Below are 6,000 nucleotides of genomic sequence, written 5' to 3' on the forward strand. Positions count from 1 at the left end.
CAGTGGGGTTGAGATCAGGGCTCTGAATGGGCCAGTCAAGTTCTTCAAACCAAACTCATCAAAGCATAGAAGTCCTTGCTTTGTGCACTGGGCTATAGTCATGTTGAAAAAGAAAATGGCCATCCCCAAACTGTTGCCATAAAGTTGTAAGCATAGTATTGTACAAACTGTCTCGTTATACCAAAGCATTAAGATTGCCTGTCACTGGAGATAAGGGGTCTAGCCCAAACTCTGAAAAACAGCCTTATATCATTATCCCTCCTCCACCAAACTTCACAGTTGGCACAATGCAGTCAGGCAGAAAACATTCTCCCGACATCCACCAAACCCATCTGACTGCCAAACAGAGAGGTGTGATTCGTCACTCCACAGAACACATTTCCATTGCTCTATAGTCTAGTGTCAGCATGCTTTACACCCCCACATCTGACGCTTGGCATTAGACTTGGTGATGTGAGGCTTATATGCAGTTCTTGGCCATGGAAACAGTTTTTGTACTTACATCAAATGCCAGTGGAAATTAAGAACTCTTCAGCTATTGAATCAGCAGACTTTTACTGACCATGTGACTGAGCAGTCACTGACCCTGCTCTGTGATTTTATATGGTCTTCTGCTTTGTATCTGAGTTGCTGTTGTTCCTAAATGCTTCCACTTTCTAATAATATCACTTATAGTTGACTGGAATCACCAGCTGGGATGAAATTTCACAAACCGTCTTTTGCAAAGGCAGCATCCATCACAGTAGCACGCTTGAAGTCACTGACCTCTTTAGAACGACCCAATTTAGTATCACAAATGTTTGCAAATGGAGATTGCATTGCTAGGTACTTGATTTTATACACTTGTTATAATGGGCCTTATTAAAACACCTGAATCTAATAATCAACAGGTGTGGCAAAAACTTTAGGTCATATAGTTCATATTAGTGGTCTGTTTGTTCTATTTTAAGTGGCAGCAAACATCAACATTGAAAAAATGCATAGAAGCCAGACGTTGCCAGTTTGAAACTTGACTGTTAGCAGTGACTCCACATGTTGTCCTTATAGAGTCACACTGGCTAATTGTGTGGGATTCAGACCTAACAAATGACAGAAATATCAACAACAGCCACTGTAATTACAATAACGACAAAGGACAGTGCCTACAAACATGGATCAGACTTACATTTATTTGGAACATATTGTCAGAAACATAAGACTATTAAAAATTTATGTTTAAATGTATCATATGCAACTTTCAATCCTAAAGAAGCCTTACTTCAGCCGTAGACTTTCCTCCCTCACTGCTACAACCCACCCCCCCTCTGTTTTCTGACTGAGTGCAGACATTTGTTAGACTGATCTCCATTCAGATATGCTGCTCAGAGTTGATTGGGTTCTTATTTCTTTGAAAATCTTTCTTTCCTTTGGAAAGCTCATTGGTTCTCTTGCAATTGTACTCTTGTGATGAAACTCCACCATTATGCCTGAACAGAGAACTGAGAGGGCTGGGCTGTCTCTTTTTCTCACTTGGTGGCAGGGATAATGGTTGAAGAAGAAGGAAAAACATACATGAGACATGTTTGTGCCTCTGAGCGAAACGTGAAACAAACTGAGGAAGCGTCTTCCTCTCTGTGAGAACACCGAAAAAGGAACAAAAACTCAGTGGGAGTTTAATTTCACCCTTTTCAGTAGGGATGTGCATTTCAAGGTAAATTACTATTTGAAAGTCACTGACAGTTGTTCAAAGAAAGTACTAATTTCTCACAGCTTCTGCCCCAAGAGATGTATGAACTGACCATATCACGACCACTGAGTATAAGCTATGCAAAAGTTTTGAGCCGTCGGCATACAATTTTCTGAAGTTTCGCTTCTCCCAATGTCTTCTGAACACCTCTCTCAAAGCAGACAGGTCACTCCTTTGTCCATCCATAAAACTCTCTCTACGTGCGCATTTTTGTATCAGAAGAGGAGGAAGGAGAGAATGTAGAAAGCCAAAAAATGTAAACAAACAGCCAAGGGAAGTTGGCAAGTGTTGGATGATTAGGTCCTGAAGATAAACAGCATTAGATCTGACATCTGGCAGTGGCTTGGATTTCAAAAGGAAGGAGCAAAACAATGTATTCTGTAAAATATCCCACAGAACTAATGTTACAAAAAGTAGTACCACAAACATATTTCGCCACCTGAAAAGCTATCCACAACAAATCTAAGAATACCTTAAACTCAGTGTGTCAACATCTCCAATTAACCCAAATGAAACATCTACAGAACCAGCCTTGAAGCAGATAACCCTGGCTTCTTTATTTGCCAAATCAGCCCCATGTGACAAAAAAAGCTCCAAAAGGAAGGAGATTATGGTGACAGCAAAACATTGCCAAAACATGGCCCCAGTAGGTGTTGTTGAAAAGCCAGGATCTAAAAAACCCCTACAAACACTAGACCCAGAGTATGATTTACCTGGGTACTTTCTGCTGGAAAGTCCCTGCCAGAGTTGCACATATTGGTGAGAGAAAAGGTGGCCCAGCAGCTAACAAATCTGACCTTCTGCACTGGGTGGACTAGACTGCATTGTTTGACCATCGGCTGCATCTTGTGATTGGGAAGTTTTTTGTAGGTTTGCTTCACCCTTGATAAGGACAGTAATAATCATTTTTTATGCTCAACAATAGTAAACATAACGAAGAAAACATTTTATAGCTTTCTATGTGCAATAAAATAACGTGAGAGTATGTCACACTTTTTTTTTTTTTTTGGGCTGAAGGCCTGTCATGGCATTATTTATTTTCATTCGCAAAAGCTTATGATGGAAGTCTTTTTTGAGTGTGCTAAATTGAACTTGATATGGATTTACCCTTTCTATTTTAAAATGTTAAAAAATCCATTAAAAGCCTCTACGATAATCATCATAAGGGCTGAATCAAGCACTTGTACAGTAATTTAGAGAATTTAGTAAAATTGCAGTCAGGGGTCATTCAGAGGTCATGGTTCGGTTCAGTTCATTGATTTAAAAAAAAAAAGTCCCAGATTTATAACCCTAGATGCCCCTCACCAATTATTATGTTTTACCTTTTGCCAACATTAGTGTATATCTTTTTTACATGTTTGGAATATACAATTAAATTAATAAATCCATCCTTTTTTTCATCTAGTGTTATTTAGAGCTATCAGTGATCATTGGTACAGCCTGTGAAACATTAAACATGAGACACAAAGGTGGAAAACAAAAAACATGCAAAATTGAAGGAAACAGAAAACAACGTAATATCTCTTGATTTGAAAAGGTAAAAATAAGATGCATAAAATGCGTGCATTAATAAAATTAATTAGGAAAGCTGATGCAGTGGCTTTAAATCTTGACTCATGTTTGTCAGTAATGGATTACTGACTAGCTCATGTAAACACAGGAGGAGACGTTGCAATGGAGACTGAGCAGGGCACTAAATAACACATTTGTTGTCTGCTTGCTGCCTCTGACAGTCTGTGAATAGTCTTTACAATGTATTAGCAGTGGTAATATCTTCGTTTCTTGCTGCTTTCCCATCTGGAGGCTTTTTAAAAACAGGGCGGAGATAGGAGGACTGACAAAAGGGCAGCAGGTCTCACTGCTCTGCCTCTCTACAGCTTGCTGCGGCAGCAGACTTTTCTTCTTTGTGTTTTTTTTTTTAGTTTCCGGCTGGCTACTTCCTCTTCTTTGACGGTGGTTTAATAAAGATTAGCAAACAGTTTACTGCCACCTGGATTGGCGGTAAATACTGTTATATTTGTTTTATTTCTTCCCCCTTTTTTAGTCGTTCTCCCATATTCGTTGTGGGATAACGTGCACTGAACCGTCACAGCCCTAATTGCAATACATTGTTTATTGTAATTCGACCCAAAAGTATTACAATATTACTTTTACCCACCCTAGCACAGACAGACATAAATATTAAGCACATTTTGTGGTTAAAATTCTGAGAAGTCTTTGGTTATCACTGTATCCATAGCTGGTTTTATTCCCAGGGCTTACAATTATGTCATGTTATTGAGAATGATTGATTTGATGACATAATCAATACATTGAGTGAACTGATATGATATTGAACAGAGAGCATTTTAACAAGCTGGCTATCAACTCGATACCTAAGACAAACCGAAACTACAGATACAGAGAGAGTGAAGATAACATTGCCTGAACCATATGTAGAGTAAATATTCACATAATTATTTACTGTTTTAAATATTATTTTAATTCATTCTCCTGCACTAGCAGACACAGAGCTCTGTCACTGTGTTTATCCAAATCCCCTTTTATTGTCAAATTTTCCTTTTTTTCTTTTTGGTGTCTCTTTGGCAAATTTTATAATTCAATTTTACTGCAGGCAGAATTAATAACGGCAGTGGAGTTACAAGTACAGAAGGGCAAAGTTTTATGTACCACTAGAAACTAATTTTAACCCCCCCACCACCAAATACCTATCAAAGTGAGACACCTGGGCAGGTGTGTGTGATGTAGACTTCAGTTAATAAACAAAATATCAAAATGTTAACACAGGAGGCCAGGGGCTTTGTCTCGTATAGATAAACTCAAAGGGTCTTAGCCTGCATCAGATTTCACCATAATGAATCAACTCGGTTGGATTGGACCTGACCAAATGCAATGTCAATGAATTGTAAGTTAAATGTATTGTAGCCTGAGAATTGAGATTTGAATCAAATTGCCTGATAAGAAGAGGTCCACACCACAGTTAGGATCTATCTGATATCTGCTATGTTCATGTTTGAAATGTTGCATTTTTGTCACTTAAATATTGCAGATTGCAAAGATAGAAATCATTTTGTTGATTATACTTCTGGCTTACTGCAGACAGTAACCCAGCCGCTGCCCCCTGGCTGTTCAAGATCTGCCGAGGGGAAAAGCTACATGAGGTCGGCTGGCTAACTACAGCTGCAAACAAAAGCTCTAAATCAGTGTTGGGGAGCCTTGTCTGCAGTTCAGAAATCCTCACATCCACACCCAGAAGTAAACTACATTTAATGCATTACCAGTAAAGGAGGACCAGAAAAAGACAAAATATATGGTACACAGAGCAGGGAAAGCAAGGAGAGGGAGAAGCAGAAAAATTGTACAAGGCAAGAGAAGAGCAAACTTTTCAGCTAATGTAAGCTGTAGTTTAAAAGGAAACAATTTGGCAGATCAGTTGCTAAAGAATGAGAGTGCTAGACCAGTGGTTTTCACACCTCATATGCCCAAGGCACACCATGTTCTTATCTATGCAAAATAGCTCTTAAACACATGAAGTAATGTAAGATTCCCACAGCACACCTAAACCTTCTTCAAGGCACACCACTGGGCCTTACCACACTATTTAAGGTCCGCTAGTCTACACGTACACTATATTGCCAAAAGTATTGGCTCACCTGCCTTGACTCGCATATGAACTTAAGTGACATCCCATTCTTAATCCACATGGTTTAATATGATGTCGGTCCACCCTTTGCAGCTATAACAGCTTCAACTCTTCTGGGAAGGCTTTCCTCAAGGTTTAGGAGTGTGTTTATTGGAATTTCTTCTAGAAGGGCATTTGTGAGGTCACACACTGATGTTGGACAAGAAGGCCTGGCTCTCAGTCTCCACTCTTATTCATCCCAAAGGTGTTCTATCGGGTTGAGGTCAGGACTCTGAGCAGGCCAGTCAAGTTCATCCACACCAATCTCTCTCATCCATGTCTTTGTGGACCTTGCTTTGTGCACAGTCATGTTGGAACAGGAAGGGGCCATCCCCAAACTGTTCCCACAAAGTTGGGAGCATGGAATTGTCCAAAATCTCTTGGTATGCCGAAGCATTCAGAGTTCCTTTCACTGGAACTAAGGGCCCAAGTCCAGCTCCTTATAAACAACCCCACACCACAATCCCCCCTCCACCAAACTTTACATTGGCACAGTGCAGTCAGACAAGTACCGTTCTCCTGGCAACCCCCAAACCCAGACTCGTCCATCAGATTGCCAGCTGGAGAAGCATGATTTGTCACTCCAGTGGCG

This window comes from Cheilinus undulatus, linkage group 9, assembly GCF_018320785.1.
Source record: "Cheilinus undulatus linkage group 9, ASM1832078v1, whole genome shotgun sequence".
NCBI classification, from domain to species: Eukaryota; Metazoa; Chordata; class Actinopteri; order Labriformes; family Labridae; genus Cheilinus; species Cheilinus undulatus.